Below are 20,336 nucleotides of genomic sequence, written 5' to 3'. Positions count from 1 at the left end.
ACCCTTCTGAGATTTTAAAATATTCCCAAACTGTCCCAGGCAATTAGCTATGGAAGTGTTGGAAGGGAGTTAATTTGTAAGAGGCATGACTTGCAAGTGGTCATTTATTCACTCCTTCAACAAACATTTACTGAAGGCTTGGGATGTGTAAGGCACTCCTGTGGATCCACTGGTGGTAAGTAAGATGTGATCCCTTCTCTTGAAAAAAGGAAGTGGAAAAGGCAGCCAAGGAAGCAAGCCACTATTTTGGTGATTGTAGAGGCGAGCAGATGATATGTGAGTACATAGGAGATCATCTAAATGCGACTCAGGCAGAGGAAGGGGCGGCTTAAGGAAGACTCCCTAGAGGCGGTAACAGAATCTGAGCTATGTGGAGTGCGCAGAAGTTTAACAATTGTGTATTCATTTACTCATGTCCATCCTGCTGCATTTCTAAAGAAAGAAATAAGATGGCTAGCTTAAGAAATACACAAAACAGAGCCCAGAAATAAACTCACATTTATATGGTCAATTACTCTACAACAAAGGAGGCAGAATATGCAATGGGGAAAAACAGGGCTAGGAAATCTGGACAGCTACATGCAAAAGAATGAAACTGGACCATTTTTTTTTTTTTTATATCACCACACACATAAATAAACTCAAAATGAATTAAAGACCTAAATATATGACTTGAAACCATAAAACTCCTAGAAGAAAGCATAGGCAGTAATCTCTTTGACACAGGTCGTAGCAGCATTTTTCTAGATATGTCCCCTCAGGCAAGGGAAACTAATGCAGAAATAAACTACCGGGATTACACACACACACACACACACACACACACACAACTTCTGTATAGTAACAGAACTCATCAATAAAACAAAAAGGCAACCTACTCAATGGGAGAAGATTTGCAAATGATACGAGGGTTAATATCCAAAATACACAAAGATTTTATACAACTGAACACCAAAAAACACCAAATAATCTGATCAAAAACGGCCAGAGGCCCTGAATAAACATTTCTCCAAAGAAGATGGCCAAGAGACATATGGAAAGATGCTCAACATCAGTCATCAGGGAAATGCAAATCAAAACCATAAATGAGATATTACCTTATACTGGTCAGATTGGCTAGACTCAAAAAGGATAATAAATAACAAGTGTTAGTTAGGATGTAGAGAAAAAGGAACCCTTGGGCACTGTTGGTGGAAATGTAAATTGGTGCAGCCACTATAGAAAAACATATGGAGCTTCCTCAAAAAATTAAAAATAGGAATACCATATGATCCAGTAACTCCCCAAATACTAGGTATTTGCCCCAAGAAAATAAAAGCACTAATTTGAAAATTTATTTGCACCCCTATGTTTATAGCAGCATTATTTACAATAAACAAGATAAGGAAGCAGCCCAAGTGTCCAATGATAGATGAATGGATAAAGAAGATGTGCTGTGGGGCACCTGGGTAGCTCAGTCAGTTGGGTGTCCGACTTTGGCTCAGGTCATGATCTCACAGCTCGTGGGTTCAAGCCCCGTGTCGGACTCTGTGCTGACAGCTCAGAGCCGGGAGCCTGCTTCGGATTCTGTGTTTCCCTCTCTCTTTCTGCCCCTCCTCCACTCATGCTCTGTCTCTCTCTGTCTCAAAAATAAATAAACATTAAAAAAAAAAAAGCTTCCGACACTTGTTAAAAAAAAAAAAGATTCCACACATACACATACAATGGAATACTACTGAGCCATAAAAAATGAGATCTTGCCATTTGGGACAACATGAATGGATCTAGAGGGTATTTTGCTAAGTGAAATAAGTCAGACAAAGACAAATACTGTATGATTTCCCTCATATGTGGAATCTAAAAAACAAAACAAACAAAAAAAGAAATAATCCAAGAAACAGATTCCTAAAAACACAGAACAAACTGGTGATTGCCAGAGGGAACGTGGGTGGGAGAGATGAAATAAACAAAGGGGATTTTTTTTTATCCATTTATAAAATAGATAAGTCACTGGGCTGAAAACTACAACACAGGGAATGTAGTCAGTAATATTGTAGGGGCACCTGGGTGGCTCAGTTGGTTAAGCATCTGACTGGTTCAGGTCATATCCCATGGTTTGTGAATTTAAGCCCCGTGTCAGGTTCTCTGCTGTCAGTGTTTCAGATCCTCTGTCTCCATCTCTCTCTGCCCTTTGCTCATGCTCTGTCTCTCTCTCAAAAATAAATAAACATTAAAAAAATATTGTAATAACGTATGGTGACAGGTGATGACCACATATACAGTGATGAGCACTGAGTAAAATATGGAATTGTTGAATCACTATATAGCAGACCTGAAACTAATATAACACTGTGTATTGATTATACTTCAATTAAAGACAACATTGAAATAAAAAAGAAAACAACTTCCTTAATTTTAGGTTTGTCTAAAACGAACCTATGACAAACAATATATTAATATACATGTATGAAAGCTTTTCTCCAGGAAGCAGAGCCCAGCCTTAACCACTTCCAGGCAACACTATAGTGAGATATCATATGGAAAAGAAAGCAGCAAAAAGAAATAGGAGGTATGAAGATCAACTCTGAAGCAATGCAACGGTCATTATATGTGGAGAATATTATTGTATACAGAAAATTCACCATAATCCAAAAGCAATTACAACTAATAAGCACATTAAGGCACAGTTACCCGATAGAGAATCAAGAAACAAAATCAGCTTGGATACTCTGAGAAAGGAACAAGGAGAAAATAAAAATGAATGACAAATGCCAGACTAGGAAACAAGTATTCACAACAGAAAATAACCAACAAAGGATTTGTTTATAGAATTAAAAAAAGATTCTTCATCCTTAAAGAAGCCTGGCACACCCACTCTACCACCTCAGGAACCCAGGGCTGAGCCACAGTGTCTCCCTTGCCCGGGCCCAGGTCAGTGGGGTCCAGTGGCTATTTGCTGTCAGGCCCACAGGCTGAGGGCAGCCGATGGCTGCTGTCTGCTGTGACTGGGCTGGTGTGGGCCCAGACCCAGGCTCACTGGGCACGTGGAGGTTGGCATCAGGTTGGCCCAGGTCGGCGTATAGGGGGCCAGGCAAGGGGACCCGTGGCTCATACTAGAAATTAAAAAAAAAAAAAAAAAAACTCTTCACATCAATATAAGAAAACACAAAGACCCAACAGAAAAGTGAGCACAGAATATAAAGGGGAAAACGGTGAGGAGGCTGATACGCATTCCCTGCGAAGAAATTCACCTTAGGCAATTGTAAGCTCAGGTGACAGGATTTCTGCAGGGTGGTGGGAGGGAGGGATTCCAGGAGGCAGAACCACAAGGGCCTTACCACTATCCCAGGCTGTGAGAAAGATCCGGGGACCAGGAATACTGGGCAGCTCTGGAGGTCCCACCTCAGCCCCTGCCCTCACTCCCAAACCAGTACAGACAGCCCCATGCGACCGACAGCATGCCAGAGAGGACCCTGATGGGACAGAAAAACAAAAGAAAAAAAGAAACACCCAAAGCTGAATATAAAGAAAATTAGGTAGAAACTGGAGGGAACTTATCCGCCCTTCATTTATATGGTCATATTTGATTTCAGAGCAGCCTCACAAGGTTGCCGTTTTATCCTCATTCATTGATGAGGAAGCCGAGTCTTTGTGGTTAAAACACCTGGCCCAAAGCACACAGTCTTCACAGGTCGGTTTGAATCCACAGCCTGTCATTTCCGGTACAAGAGATGCGCTTGTGGCCGGCAAGTGCTTCACAGGGTAGGAAAGGATAGTTGTGCACTTTGAAAGACTGAAGAGTGACAGACCGAAAGGGACTGGAAAAGGTGGTCCAAGCAAGAGCACACGTATTCGAAGGAAGAGAGCTGTGTGAGGGCATGGCATATTGGAAGGATAGCCATCAACTCATTATAACAGGGAGTGCTAAGAGCAGCCAGGATAGGGGTGCCTGGGGGGCTCAGTCGGTTAAGTATCCAACTCTCTATTTTGGCTCAGGTTATGATCTTACAGTTTGTGGGTTCAAAGCCCATGTCAGCCTCTCCATTGACAGCGTGGGGCCTGCTTGGGATTCTCTCTCTCTCTCTCTCTCTCTCTCTCTCTCTCTCTCCCCCCATGCTCTGTCTCCTCTCTCTCTCTTTCTCAAAAATAAATAAATAAATACATAAATACATAAAGAAATAATAAATAACTTTAAAAAAAGAAAAAGAGGAGCCATGAGATGTGAGTCTGGAGAGGTAAGTGAGGGCCAAATTTGAAGGGCTTTCTATATCCCTTCACCTGAAGGAGGTGGAAGCCATGGAGAGAGTAAGCAGGGAGTGACATGACCAGATGAGAATCTGAAAAAGCACAGCAATGTGGAAAGTCTGGGTCAGGACAAGAATGGAGGCAGGGAGACTTGCTGCCGTTACAGGGCAGGTGGGTGGGTGGTAGGAATGGGAAAGGAAAGGATTAGAATTGGGAGCAATTATGGAGAAAGCATCGAACAGAAGGGCTTTCCAAGATTTGGGAGGAAAGGAGACAAATTCTTACTTGAGCAGCTAGGGGTGATGGCACTCATGAGAAAGGGATCCTGAGAAAGGGATCCTTCTCACTCATGAGAAGAGCTAGTTTGGAGTCTGAGGGGTGATGAGTTCAGATAATGATTGCCAAGGGCAGCTAATAAAGAAACTGAGCTTACTTCTTACGCTTTCCTGTTCTGTGTAGTTGATTACTTCATGGTAGCCTTATGAAAAATATGGTGGCCTCAGAGAAAATATTCCTTGTCAATAAAAGTTAAAAGTATTTATATATTTTGATAGGGCTTACCACTTTTACTGCAAAGTTAATATAGATGCAGAAGATTTAGAAAATACAGACAAGCAAAAAAAATTGTTACCCAAATACAATCTTAAAATGACTTGTAATATTTTGTTGTATGTACCTACAGCTTTTCCCCCTAGTATGTATGTGTATATATGTACACATATACGTAAGACCATATTCTCCAAGGAACTTGAGTAATATTCTCATGACCATATCTTGCACATTTTTCAATAATATTAATAATTCTGTAAGATCATTTTGGAGACTGCATGGCATTACATTTTTGAATGTGCTGTATTTTACTGAACTGTGTTCCTGCCGTGGACATTTGGGCTATGTCTAATTTTTTATTACTATAAATGTAGCATTAAAGTAGTTTGAATTTAAATTTACTAATTAACCTTTGGTTTTTTCATAGCCCAATTTAGATCATGAAATCAAGTTTGGGCACGCTGTGTTTTTATAAAATGGTTGTACAAAGAACAGTTGTTTTAAAAGTGCTCTGAAAGAATGGCTAAAATCAAAAACACAGGAAACAAGTGTTGGCAAGGATGTGAAGAAAAACGACCCTCACGCACTGATGGTGGGAATACAAACTGATGCAGCCACTGTGGAGAACAGTATGGAGGTTCCTCAAAAATCTAAAACTAGAACTACCTTATGATCCAGCAATTGCACTACTAGGTATTTACCCAAAGGATATAAAAACACTAATTCTAAAGGATACGTGCACCCCTATGTTTGTTGTAGCATTATTTACAATAACCAAATTATGGAAGCATCCCCAAGTGTCCATGAACACATGAATGGATAAAGAGGATGTGGTGTATATATATATATGTATATATATATATACATATATATATATATGTATATATATATATATATATATACATATATATATATATACACAATGGAATGTTATCCAGCCATAAAACACATAAAATCTTGCCATTTGCAACAACATGGATAGATCTAGAAACTATAATGCAAAGTGAAGTGTCAGAGAAATACAAATACTATGATTTCACTCATATATGGAATTTAAGAAAAAACAATGGAGGACAGAGAGAGAGGGAGAGAGAGACCAAGAAACAGACTCTTAACTACAGACTACAAACTAATGGTTCCCAGAGGGGAGGTGGGTGGGGGGATGGGGTAAATAGGTGATGAGGATTAAAGAGCACACTTATCATGATGAGCACTGAGCAATGCATAGAATTTTTGAATCACTATATTATACACTTGAAAGTAATAGAACACTATATGTTAACTGTACTAGAATTAAAATAAAAAAACTTTTAAAAAGTACTCTGAAAGAAATACATACTGTTCTCTAATTCTCAGGTATGAAAACAAATGGACATAAATGCATATTGGAGAAAAATTAATTATACAGAAAATTGGTATGGTTATTAGAAAGGAAGTAGGATGAAAACTATTTTTGAGTTGAGTCACCCTCTATTCTGGGGGAGGACAGAGATCAGATTTCCTAATGGGATTACTTTGATTTAATGACTTTATCAATGTCTCCCCAAGGAGCATAAAAATGTGATCGACTCTCCAAAATGATCTAGGAATTGATCAGCCTTGTGAATAATCACAACCTAATTAAGTCCAACTTCCTTTTGATTGTATACAATGAATCCGGTACATACATTTAAAAAATGTTTTGCTCAACTTAGAAGTAACGCTTGGGGTTAGAATACATATTTTAGACTCCCCTTTTTTGACTGACCATTGCCTCTTCCTCAGAACTCTTAACAAATATACTCTGTGCTAGGTGCCCCTGTCAGAACTCCAGTACTCAAATAGCTGAAATACTTCTTCCCTACCGAAGATGCTATGGAGTATTGGGGAGAGATATTTCTGGCTTGTCTGGACAAGGCTAGATTCTTGATACTAGCACATAAGGGATGTAGCAGGCCAGGGATAAAGGCGTGGTCTCTGTCCAGACAATAGAATGCATGGATTCCCCCAAAGTGTTTGGAAAATCACCCAGAGTTGTGAACTCCAAAAAATCTTGGCTGGAGGTAGATACATCTCAAGAGTCCCAACCCCTTTCCTGTTGCAAATATTTTCTATTCTAAAACAAAACAAATAGATAACATAACCTAATCCCATACATAATTTTAAAAGATGGTGATGTTAATGTAACATAAAGGTGAACTTAAGAAAGTTATTTATAATAAAGAAATAAGCATTTTAGCCAGATTCTTGCACGTACACATGGAATAATCATAACTGTGACAACTAGAAATGCAGACTGACACTGGAATGTGTTAATGACTCAAATACCACATGTGGCATCACCATTGGTGATGTGATTTTCCAAAATGGTACGAAGTGCTGGGTGAAGTTATTAAGTGACACACACCCTATCTTCCCTGCATTTATATAGTAATGGCATTCCTAGAAAACATGGTGCATTTAAAGCTATTAAAAAAGACTGTGTTTTATGTATAAAAAATAAAATTAGTCTGATGTCATTGTACACATGGTTCTCAGACATAGGAGTGACATTCAAAGCTTGTCTCTGATAGGAGAAAGCTCTTGGTTTGCCTGACTGACGCACGTATCATTGGATTTCTCTAATCCCAAAGTCCTGGCCAGTTGTGCAAACCAAAACATCCACAAAATTCCAAAATGTTCTCTTAGGGCAGTATATTTCCGGTTGCTCCCCCAACCATTGCTTTAACATATTCTGACTCTTTTTGACCTAGAAGGATTTGCCTCTGGGGTGGAGAGAACAAGGTAAACCTGAATTACATCATGATGTTTTCAAATTGTGGTAAAATATACATATAATAAAATCTATAATTTTAACCAAATCTGAGCATACAGTTCAGTGGTATTAAATACATTCACATTGCTGTGCAGCCGTTACTAGCGATCATCTCCATAACATTTTGATCTTTTCCTCCCAATACTTTTTTAAAAGAAATCATGTGGTATGTTTTATTTCTGGTTTTCTTAGGTCTTTCCAATGGCATCTACCTTGGGCATCAGTCTGTCTCTTGACTCTGATATGGCCAGATTTGTGACTCAGCTTTCTGTCAAGTTGGCCAAGTGTTGACCTCTGCTTATGCTGACCACCCTTCTACCCCTGTCACGTGGTATCTACCCATCTTCCCATTCCCACAGGCCTTCACCCTCCGGAGCTCGGCAGCTGTGATAAAGGCTGAGTAACCCTGTAACTCCTCATAAATCTGTATTGCAGAATATTCACCTCTCCCTTGGTACATCATTTTACATTGGTTTAGTAATTTTAGTCCTCATATTCAGCCTTCCATTCCTGCTTTATTTGTCTACACCTGCCTCTCTGCAGTCTTATGCTATTAGGCTTCATAGTTGTTAGAAGAGGCAACTGGGAGGGGTATAAAAGGCATAAGACTTAGAATCAAAGATATGAGTGTAATTTCAGTTCTGCCCTGTACTAGCTAGTTGACCAAGTATGAGAGCCCTCACCACTCTGAGGCTTGACTTCCTCATCTGAAAACCAGAGGGCTGGTCACTAGATAAACTCCAGCTTTAAAAACATAAGCTTATAGGGGTGCCTGGATGGCTCAGTCGGTTGAGCATCCGACTTCGGCTCAGGTCATGATCTCGCGGTTCGTGAGTTCGAGCCCCACATTGGGCTCTGCGCTGACAGCTCAGAGCCTGCAGACTGCTTTGGATTCTGTCTCCCTCTCTCTCTGCCCCTCCCCTGCTCACGTTCTGTCTCTCACTGTCTCAAAAATAAATAAACATTAAAAAAAATAAATACATAAGCTTATAAAATAATTTCTTATAAAAGATAGTATCTACCTACTTCATAGGACATTCATGTCAGATGTAAGTGAAATCATAAAGGTATAAATTACTAAGTAGCTCTAATTGTAATAAAAGATGCTTCATACATGCCTTTTTAATGATAAAATAGACAATGAAACATACAATTAATTGGGATTCTAAAAACATAAGGTTGGATAACACCACCTACAAACTCAGGCATGATTTGCTTTATTTAACAGGGATCTGGTTCTCAATAAATATTTGTGAAAAGAATGTGCTCTAGAAAAGGCATACAAAAATCTCAATTTTCAGGTATTTAGGAGACCATTAATTCAGATATTTAGCAGGAAGCTAAGCTTGAAAACCCACAAGGAAGGCCTGGAGTGTCAGCACACACATGACGTTGATTGGTGCCTGGTGGTGGGAGAGCACAGCTTATCTCGATTGGCCTTGAAGATATTATCCTAAAGTCGGCCCGAGAGTGATATTTTTCTATGAAAGGAGAGGCTACCCCCCAAAGCAGCTGTGATAGGAGAGCTGAAGTATAATATATTACTGGACGTCCTGTTCCCATTTACAGAGCCCTTCAAGTGTTTGAGGCTGCTTGATTAACTCGTGGCTGTGCTGAGCAACATCAGAGCTGGAGGCAAAAGGTATATACGCCATATACTGTGTGTAACTGTATACATTGTTTTATGCATTTTAAAAACTGGTTAATGTCTTTAATGAAAATATCACCAATGAGTTGGCTTCCATTAAAGCCAGGAAAGGAAAATTATCATTAATTCTATTTTTGGTATAAATAAAATATAAACTTAAAATACTGAAAATTTTTAATATGTCTACTTTTCAACTTTTCAATATTTCTTAACTAATGTTCTGAAAAAAACTTGTATGTGTACAAGGTGTACTTACATAGTTCTTACTGTAATTTAACATTAAAACATACACAAAAACATGCATTCTGGCAGGCACATTTTTCCTTTTGCTCTGGGCTCCAAAATGGCTTGGCATAATAGCACTGTCAGCTCTTGTTTTTATTGAAAATTTTGTTATTCTGTTCAACATCGATGTTTTGTATTAATTTAGATTCTTCAAAATATTGTGTTACTCAGTGTGGAGTTTCCTCAAAAAATTAAAAATAGATCTACCCTATGACCCAGCAATAGCACTGCTAGGAATTTGCCCAAGGGATACAGGAATACTGATGCATAGGGGCACTTGTACCCCAATGTTTATAGCAGCACTCTCAACAATAGCCAAATGATGGAAAGAGCCCAAGTGTCCGTCAACTGATGAATGGATAAAGAAGTTGTGGTTTATATATACAATGGAATACTACTTGGCAATGAGAAAGAATGAAATCCTGCCATTTGCAGCAATGTGGGTAGAAGCAGAAGGTATTATGCTGAGTGAAATAAGTTAGAGAAAGACAGATATCATATGGCTTCACTCATATGGGGATCTTGAGAAACTTAACACAAGACCATGGGGGGAAGGGATGGGGGAAAAACGTAGTTAACAGAGAGGGAGGGAGGCGAACTCTAAGAGACTCTTAAGTACAGAGACCAAACTGAGGGTTGATGGGGGGTGGGGGAGAGGGGAACATGGGTGATGGGCATTGAGGAGGGCAATTGTTAGGATGAGCACTTGGTGTAGTATGGAAGCCAATTTGACAATAAATTATATTAAAAAAATTAAAAAATAAAAAATAAAAAAAATAAAATATTGTGCTATAATATTATTTATCTTCATTACTGATATTTTGTGTTTCCTTAAATTTTGGGCCTGAGGTGAGTTCTTCAGTTGTTTCCCCCAGTCCTGGCCTTGGTCCCAACCCTCAATCCCACATATCTCACTATATAGTAGATATAATACGAGAACTATGGGAGAGATAGGTGTGCTCACTATGCTGGAGAAGACATTTAAAACCACAATTCCCTGCCCCCTCCCACCCCCATCCAAGTTAGTCAGGGAAGCAACATGTCATAGATGGGGGAAAACATGAGCTTTAAGGGTTAGACAGATTTGGAATCGAATCCTGGCTTGCTTCCTTTACCAGTCAGTGCAATTACTTTAAACCAGTGTGAGCCGGTTTTCTAATCTTTAAAAGGAACAATTTTTTTAGCGAGAGTTAAATGAAATAACTTACATGAAGCATCTAGACTTGACAAATGTTAACTTGTCCCCTTCTCCATCTCAAGGATAGCTAATTGACTCACCCCTTTTGAATTACCCAAAGACATGCTCCCCAAAACGCCAGCGTCTGGATTTGCACCCAGGTGTGGTGAGTGAAACTCCTGCGGTGTTCTCACCAAATCATGTTCATTAATTCTAGCTGCTGCAAGCCTGCCTCTTTCTAGGGATGCATTTCCTATTTAAACGGCCCAGGAGAATTTGGATTAGTAGCTCAGAAACAAAGGTGGGGATGATGAGCCTTCAGCCCCATGGAAACAACAAATAGCAACACATATATGAGTTACATCTCCTCTTTCTAATTCTACAAATGCTTTTCAGCAAGATATAGGATTCCCAAAAGATTGAAGGGAGGCAAGGAACTTGAACAGTTTTTCTTTCCTTTAAAAAAATTTTTTTTGATGTTTTATTTATTTTTGACAGAGAGAGAGAGAGAAAGAGCATGAGCGGGGGAGGGACAGAGAGGAGACACAGAATCTGAAGCAAGCAAGCTCCAGGCTCCAAGTTGTCAGTACAGAGGCCGACACGGGGCTTGAACCCACAAACCATGAGATCATGACCTGAGCCAAAGTCGGACACTTAACCAACTGAGCCACCCAGGTGCCCCTGAACAGTTTTTCAATATACGAGACAGTTTGAAAATAGGAATTGGATATGTTTATTAATTGGACGCATTTGGGTACATTCCTTCTGATGATTTAGATTTTATTTCATTTTGAAGGCTACTTGGGTAGAAAAAATAGACATTTTCTCAGTGATAGTGGAGAGCCTGTACATCTCTCTGAGAGGTGATTAGGTGTGTTTACTATTAAGCTTTGCATGAATCTATTTGGGACATATTTATAATTAAAAATACTTTATAATAAGTAATCTACATGTCCAACAATAAAAGAATGGTTATAGGAATTATGGCATATCATAGACTAATATGCTACCATTAAAAATGGTATTTTCAATGATTTTGGGAAACAGGCTCATAATAAATTGTAAAATGAAAAAAAACCTGGGATAGAAAACTGTAAGGTATGAATATCACTTCATAAAAATAAAAAAGGGGTGTCTGAGTGGCTCAGCCGGTTAAGCATCTGACTTTGGCTCAGGTCATGATCTTGCGGTTTGTTAGTTCGGTCCCGCATCGGGCTCTGTGCAGACAGCTCAGGGTCTGGAGCCTGCTTGGGATTCTGTGTCTCCTCCTCTCTCTGCCCCTCCCATGCTCATGCTCTGTCTCTCTCTGTCTCTCAATAATAAATAAAAGTTAAAAAAATAAAAAAAATACATTCACACATGCAGCAAAAACTAAAATATCAAAATATTAGTGATTAATGATGGAATTATAGGTAATGTTTAATTTTTAAAAATTATTTTTTTAATGTTTATTTTTTTATTTTTGAGAGAGAGAGAGAGCGAGAGAGAGAGAGAGAGAGAAAGAGAATGGGAGAAGGGCAGAGAGAGAGGGAGCCAGAGAATCCTAAGCCGGCTCCATGCTGTCAGCACAAAGCCCGACATGGGACTTGAACTCACAAACTGTGAGATCATGACCTGAGTGGAAATCAAGAGTCAGACGCTCAACCCCCTGAGTCACCCTGGTGCCCCTAATTTTTAAAAATTCTTAAACAGATTTTCTATTGATAAAAAAAAATTTAAACATGATTTTTATGGCAGCCTTTAAGTGACATCCAAAGTAGACCAGCCCAGTTTTGCCACCATATGCAGAGAGCCGGTGAGAGAGTAGGAGCTGTTTTGCAGAGAATAGGAGTTGCAGAGTCACAGAAAGGGCTAGCAGCCTTTGAGTCTTGGTTTTGGGTCCTTCCTCAGACTTAGTAACATGGCTATCCTTTTTGTGGGTTCGTGATTCAATCCTTTCTTGGATTCCATGAGCTAATCACCTGTTTTTGTTTTCCTAATTGAGTTAGGTTTCTGGCACTAATGAGAGAGTAACTAATGAAGAATCTTGCATGCCTAAATAGCCCAGGAACGTGATGACTTTTAAGAGAGATGCTATCCGACTCCTTCGGGTGTTTTCTGCCTGAAAGTCAAGGTTTTCCATTTCTAACACTATGAAATAATGATGTACTGAATTCCCTCACAATGAATAGGAAAAAATTTACTTGCAGAAAATATGACTGTATTTGTATGAGTGCAGGCAGGTCTCATACATCTGAACTTTTTACTTATTTGCTGTTTCATTTATGTTATCTTCTAACTTTCAATCATAGCTGCCAAAACCTAAAAAAATAAAATAAAAATAAAACTATGGAAGAAATAAATTTTTCTTCGGTGATCACACCCTCACCAGGTGTCAGGCATTGAGCTAGGTGCTAGGTCATAAGTGTGAAGAAGGCTAAATCCCATTCTTCAAGGAATTTGTAATCTAGCGGGAGAAGAAAGAAATTAACAGGCAACTGAAATATAGTGGCTCAAGTATTCTGCCATGTAAAACTGTGGGTCACTTAAGCAGTGTAGACGGAAAAGAGGTTTCCCCAGAAGAGGTGACATATAAACTGAGACCTGAAGATACACAGATCTAGCCAGCTATACAGATGTGTGCCTAGGGAGTGGAGGGGGCAGGCCTTCTAGACTGAGGCCAAAACATGTCAGAAAGCCCTAGAAAGAAGAGAGACTGGAATTTCATATAGCCCAGAATGTCTAGATTACAGATTACAAGGATCACATTAGAGTAATAAATAGGGGCTAGTTCAAGAAGTGCCTTTTATGCCACAGTGAAGCATTTGGCTTTAGACTAAGGGCAATGAGGAAGAGGTTTTGAGCAGGAGGGTAAGAAAAATCAGATTTGAGATTTAAAAAATGCTCAGAAGTCCACTTCTAAGACTTCTAAGAAGCCTGTGATGTAATGCAGGTTTCAAGTGATGGTGGCCTCCTTGCCCAAGATGGTGGCCATAGAGATGGAGAGGAGTGGATGAGGTCAAGAGAAATTGAGGGTGAAATTGTGAGACCTGGGTCATGAATTGGAGGTGAGGAAGAGAGAGTCAAAGATGGTATTCAGGGGTCTGGTTTAGGTGCTTTGCTGGATGGAGGTGCTGCTCACTGATGGATGATGGGGTCCTTGCTGAGTGAAAGAGGCCTGTAGAACAACAGGGCAGATGTCCATCAGGAGGTTGGATATCTGGAAGTGGGGCTCCGTGGGAAGATATGGTGGTTGGAGAGTTGGCTGAATATAGTTAATAATTAAAACTGCGGGTAAGATTACTCAGGGGGAATGGATATTACCAAAGGAGAATATGTTGTGTAAGAAAGTCACAGGGTTCCTGGTGGCTCAGTCCAGTAGGGGTCCAACTCTTGATTTTGGCTCAGGTCATGATCTCATAGTTTGTGGGATCGACCCCTGTGTGGGGCTTTGCGCTGACAGTGCGGAGCCTGCTTGGGATTCTCTCTCTCCCTCTCTCTCTGCCCCTCCCTCTCTCTCTCTCAAAATAAATAAACAAACTTAAAAAAAAAAAGAAAGAAAATCACAGGAGTGAGTACGGACCTCTGGGAAACCTCAGTAATGAAAGACGCCATTTTTCATAGCCCTTCCAAGCGAGCAGCTGGTCTCTGGATCTCCACACTAAGACACAGGCGTGGCTGCTGGATTGTCACACATCTTGTGAATGAAGCACGTATCACAACAAAAATGGGAAATCTGCAACGAGAAAGAAAAAACAATTTCTGAGTGTCCCGTCACCCTAAATTCTGACCCTGCACCTATTTGTTTTCTTGTGCTCATCTTGGTTTCTCCACAGAGCTCATAATCAATGCTGAATCATTCCTGGAGCACTGGGGGTCCCCAGGATTCATCTTTGGCTTTTGTTTCCATGAAAAGGTGAGAGTTACTGTCATGCTTGAGGCAAACACATGCCGAGTTTGAGGGGCCACAGACATTTTAGCTTCAGGAAGAGCCTTATGGACCTTCTCCCCCAGTCAAGAGCTCAGAGTGTATGAGATTGATTTCAGGAGGAATATTAGTATTTGAGATTCCTGCTAGCAGTCTGAAAAGTTTTCATATTTCAGGCCCCTTCAGTCTGTTATTTCTTGGGTTGTTTTGAAAAGCAGAGCTCAAACTTATTTTTGAGAAAGGGCAGAATTAAAATTCAGCAGATTGTTCATGCTGTGTAAATAAACCCCTCTCCAGAAAGTGAAGTAATCCTTTTCCTCGGGGAGTATAGAACTACTTAGAATTACTTATTGCTGTCCTCACATGCAAAGCTCAGGCTTTGTGGCACCTTGGCTTTCTTGCAGGAGGAAGTCAGTAGCTGTTATCTTAATGTATGTCATATAAGTTCATTTCAAAAAGATTTTTCTTAATGTTTATTTATCTTTCAGAGAGAGGGAGAGAGACAGAGACAGAGACAGAGAGACAGAGCATGAGTAGGGGAAGGGCAGAGAAAGAGGGAGACACAGAATCCAAAGCAGGTTCCAGGCTCTGAGCTGTCAGCACAGAGCCCGACATGGAGCTTGAATTCATGAACCGTGAGATCGTGACCTGAACTGAAGTTAGACACTTAACCGACTGGGCCACCCAGGTGCCCCAATATATGTTCATTTTTTACTACTACATTTGAGTGTTTTGGGATTTGTAAATAAGTGTTACTTGACGTATGGTCTCTCTAAAGCAAATGCAAAAAATGCCATGATCTTGATGGATCACATGGATCCATGAGGGAACAGGATATGTGGTTAGACTACTAAAGACAGCAAGTACTATAGCAAATATTGTCATTCAATAATCAACCAACAACAAATGAGGTTTCTTGTTATTTTGTGTCCCTTCCCTCCTTGTTTCTTATAGTCCAAGGATTCCAAGTTCTTGTCTATATTATCATGTGAGGGCCTAAGTTGGTCAAGAATAGCATTTTTTAATACACTTTTCTTCTGAACAACATGGTATTCTCCTGTTTTGTTCTGATCTGTTAATATGATACTACTTTATATAGGAAAAATAGGAAAACACCCTGCCTTCTATTTTTTGACATTTGTCAGATTTTAGTGGGATGCTTTCAACAAAGAGCTGATGTAACTCAGTTAGTTTTGACCTTCCTGAACATGTGGGAATGTCATCCTCAAGGCCAGCAGACTCTGGCCACAATGTACTCTTGGAAACTGAATCATCACATGCTCTCAGTGACAATAATTATTCTCATGGGAATAATGCAATAATTAAAGATTGCATCGCCTGGTCAGGGATATTTGGCTAACTACCCGACAATATTATTAAAGAAAAGATATGACAGTGTAAGTTTCTAAACAAATTTGAAAAAATATTAATATTTTTGTCTAGCTTCTATAAAATGGGCCTATTGTATTGTTACTTTGCTTACACTGGGGACACTAATTATATATAAAATGTACTCATAGAACATGAAAATGTAACTCCAATGTGGTGTAAATTTGCTCTAAAACTAATATACTGGTAATAATACACATTAAACATTTAACTAACAACAATTTTCCTTTTTTTTTTTTCAGAATAGAAGAGCTTTTTGGCGGCATTTTGGAAGGCTCAGATTTCTTTAAAACATCTGTCTAGGGAAATTTGAACTAATTTCTCTTTTATTTCCCTTTCGTAAAAATTCCCGTTAGTAAGCAAATGCATTCAAAACCGTTCCCTTGATCTTATAACTGTATTTTATAAAAATACCCTCAAGTTTTTCCTTTTGTCCTATAGGCTGAAAGTGCTACAGTGGAGTGTCTGAATGGCACACAGGAGCGAAGGCAGCTGGGACATTAGGGCTGGTCAAGTTTGGCAAGGGGCCACTGGGCTGCCCTTCGAGTGGTGCAGCAGACACACGGGGTGGGGGTTTGGCTTCATCCTTTTTGTTTCTGACCCTGTTTTCAAGGACATATTATAAAAAGCGAAGACTTCTTGAATTTATTAAAAACTATAATGGAAATTAAAGAATGATTTTAAAATGCTAATTTTATTATCAAAATCACAGTATGGCACTTTTCTCTCCAAAAACCAGGCCATTCCAGCAAAGCAACTCATCCACCCCAAATTCAGTTACACCACATCCTTACATTTCTGCCAGCACCTTGTGGTCGTATCACTTCAAAGTCATGCTGAGAACATAAACATCCAGTCCTAAGTATGGGTAGGGACCCATTGAGTTTATCTGATATAACCTTCCTGAGGCTGTCTTCTTCCACAGACATTTAGTCAAGTCATAAGAGAATTTAATTTTGTCTCTTTCCTTATCTCTTCTCTGACTGACCTATATATTTTGGAGAGAAATTTGACATATATCATGACTATAATATATTGAGCACTTACTATATGGCAGGCGTGGTACTAAGTATATTATATGTGTAGCTGCACTTAATCCCCATACAAGTGAGGAAACCGTAGGCTCACCAAAATTCAGCAACTTGCCCAAATCAGTCAACTAGTAAGTGATGAGGCTGAGATTCGAACTCAAGTCTATTTCACTGAGAGTCTATGCTAATAACTTCTGTGCAAAATGATCTTCCTACTTGGCCCATGTTCTTGTCTGGGTACCTTAATATTTTCATGAGGCACCTCTGGCTGCTGAGATGTCTCTCCCTCCTCTGGCAACTCATGATTGGGACCTTGCCTATTCTTCTGCACATTCAAACTTATCCTCACCATTCAGCAAATTTTATTGAATACTTCTTTGTGCAAGAAAGGCACTTTCAAACCACAGCTCGCCCAGGGGAAACCAAAGCCTCCTTAGAGACAATGTTCTAATCTGGACTGCTATGGAAGAAACTTAAAAAGCCCTTGTTCCCCCTACCCCCCACCCCCAACTCTATTCTTGGATGGGTTTGGGTCTCTAGTTGATTCAGAAATTCTTCATCCTCATTTAGACTCTCTAAGGGAGTGGCTCATTCCAGCAGAGCCCAACCTCATTCTGCCCATAGCAGGCTTCCCTCCGGGCCCCACATCCCCCCACAAAGCTTGTAGCAAGACTGGACAGCTGTGGGGCCCACTGTGTGTAAGGGCATGCATAGATGTCCCCAGACAGGATGTGTTCTCATCCTCTGAAAAACCCAATGGCTGCTTCCTTGCTTTGGCCACATTCTTTAGCTAAATAAACCTTCTGGGTACAACTAAGACATTCTGTGTCCTGAAATTGGGAGTGGTTTTGAAAAGTGACCTCAACTATTAGATTCCAAAGCTCTATGCTTCCATGCCCACTTCCAGTTATATGTAGCAAAGAAGTCTTCCCCTCTATTTTTCCCTCCATCTATGTGCAAACACATCGTATCCTATTTGTTTTCGACATGGCTCAAATTTCAAGTACTATTCGTTAGGGATATTGATCCCTAAATACATGTAGATTCTTCTGTCTACATATTCAGATATTGAGCGCACAGTTTCTTCTATTATTAATGTCTTGCATTAGTGTAGTATATTTGTTATAATTGATGAACCAATATTGATACATTATTATTAAACAGAATCCTTAGTTTACATTAGGGTTGAGACCTAGTGTACTGTTCTGTGGGTTCTGACACATCTATGACGTCAAGTACCCACCATTACAATATCATACAGAATAGTTTGCCCTAAAAGTACTCTGTTCTCCACTTATTCATCCCTGACCTCCTGGCAATCACTGATCTTTTTCCTGTCTCTATACTTTTACCTTTTCTATAACATCATATAATTGGCCAAATTGACTTTGATCTTCACAACAACCCTGTGGCCACGTAATGTTTATTACTTCATGATAGAGGAGATACATTCAGCGAGGTGAAGTGATGTATTTGAGGTCCCACAAACTGAGGGCGCCAAAGCCGGGACCAGAACCAGCCAACAGCAGGGACAGTGGCTGATCTCAGAAAGGGGCTAATTGCCGAGGATGCGGACTATGAGCCCCCAGGGGGCCTCTTAGCTCAGGCATTTTATTTTCTAATGGTAGGCAGAAGGAAGAAGATTGCACATCTTCAAAGGAAACTGGATGTCTGATATTTGTTAGATGAGACTCCGAGGTGACTTCAGAGATAATGGGTCCAGTGCCCTGTAATTAAGAAGGAAGGCCGGTCCCTGCCAGTCTGACTCAGAAGCCTCACTGAGTCATCCTGTTTGTCCTCTCTGCTGCTATTTATGGGCTTCCCAGTTGCTGATATTTGTTGGTTAAATGCTCACACAACCAGTCTCGCCTAAAGCAGTGTCTCTTATGGGGTATTGAGAATAAATAGGGTGACAGGTGTTGTGAGAGAGCCATTTTTAAGACTCTTTAGTAGCGGATTCCTTTTTTAAAGCTCTCTATGCTTAAAATACAACTATTCCAAAAGAAAACGAAGACTGGGACCCTTTCTGCAGAGAGCTGCAGAATGCTAAGACTTTGTGGGGGTGCTGGCTCTGGCAGAGGGGCAGGTCAGCATTATTGAAGCTGTTGATGTGGACAGCTCAGGAAATCAGGGGAATGAGACAATGAGAGAAAAAGACTGGAACGCCATCACTTAGGCAACTTAGGCATATGTATCACCGGAAAGAGATGACAACAACAACAGAACCCTCATAGGCCATATTAGTCTGAGTCTGGGGGTGGACAAAGGACTCATGCAGCTGGAGGGACCCAAGAAAGATTAATGCAGGGACTCTACCAAGAGAAATATCTTAGAGCTAGCAACTGCAGGGACACATTAATACCCACAGGCCTAAAGAGGCAAGGGGTCGGGGCAGCTACAAGAACCCAGAGGGAGCTGTAGTTGAGCAGAAAGCTGCCTGACTCCTTTGGGTCATTGGTAGAGAAAGGCAGAGCCATAGGGAGAGAGCTGGGGGATGAATAAACCACCCTGTTTTCCTTCATTCTCTCATCTCCTGCTAATGACTCCCATTGGACAGACTTCCGAATGAGACACAGACCCATGGAACCCATATGATGCAATCCATGAAAGTCAGTGTCCTGGGCCACCAGGCAGGCCGCACAAGGGTGGAGAGAGGACCTGGAGGGCTAAACACCGAACATCTTCAACTACAGGGAAGAGGGTTGGTGTTAGATTTTGTTGAAATCTGTTTTCTTTAGTTTGTATTAATAGTAAAGATACCCAGTGCAGTGGAGAGCGGAGCCACATGAGAGACTTGAGTCCTGATGACAATGTTTGTGCCCCTGGATCCAACCTTACCTGAGGCTAGTATATCCTTCTGGATTTTTCAGTTATAGGATCCAATAAGCATCCTTTTTTGCTTTAAGTTAAAAAAAGAGTAAAGGTACTGATGCATTAAAATATTAACTTGAAATGTATGAAACATGCAGTTAAACCTCACACACCCCTTGGCCCTTGAAAATTCTGAAGTGCCTTTTTAGAAGGGTGTGTCTCTCCCAAACCCCAGATGAAAACTACTCCTGAGGAACCTGGGAGGCTCAGTTGGCTGACCGTCCAGCTTTTGATTTAGGTTCAGGTCATGATCTCACGGTTGATGAGACTGAGCCCCATGTTGGACTCTGTGCTGACAGTGCGGAGCCTGCTTGGGATTCTCTCTCCTTCTCTCTCTGCCCCTCCCCAACTCGTGTATGTGCATGCACACACACTCTCTCTCTCAAAATAAATAAGTAAACATTTAAAAAACAAAAGAAGACAAAACAAAAGCAAATTCCTAAGAAACAAGGCAAGGACAG

At 40.3% G+C, this 20,336-nt stretch overlaps 1 long non-coding RNA gene across 1 annotated transcript in view; it reads left to right on the top strand.

Moving 5' to 3' along the window:
* Positions 1–16,645, top strand: part of LOC109501528 — a 45,201-nt gene extending 28,556 nt beyond the window's left edge. The window contains exons 2-4 of the long non-coding RNA XR_006600454.1: positions 9,137–9,209; positions 14,493–14,572; positions 16,216–16,645. This is a non-coding gene — a long non-coding RNA (uncharacterized LOC109501528). The remainder of the gene's footprint in view (positions 1–9,136; positions 9,210–14,492; positions 14,573–16,215) is intronic.
* Positions 16,646–20,336: the final 3,691 nt, after the last annotated feature.

Source organism: Felis catus, chromosome A1 (genome assembly GCF_018350175.1).
Source record: "Felis catus isolate Fca126 chromosome A1, F.catus_Fca126_mat1.0, whole genome shotgun sequence".
In the NCBI taxonomy this organism is placed as follows: Eukaryota; Metazoa; Chordata; class Mammalia; order Carnivora; family Felidae; genus Felis; species Felis catus.
The sequence above is the reverse complement of the archived record's forward strand: the minus strand, read 5'-3'. Positions and strand labels throughout refer to the sequence as shown.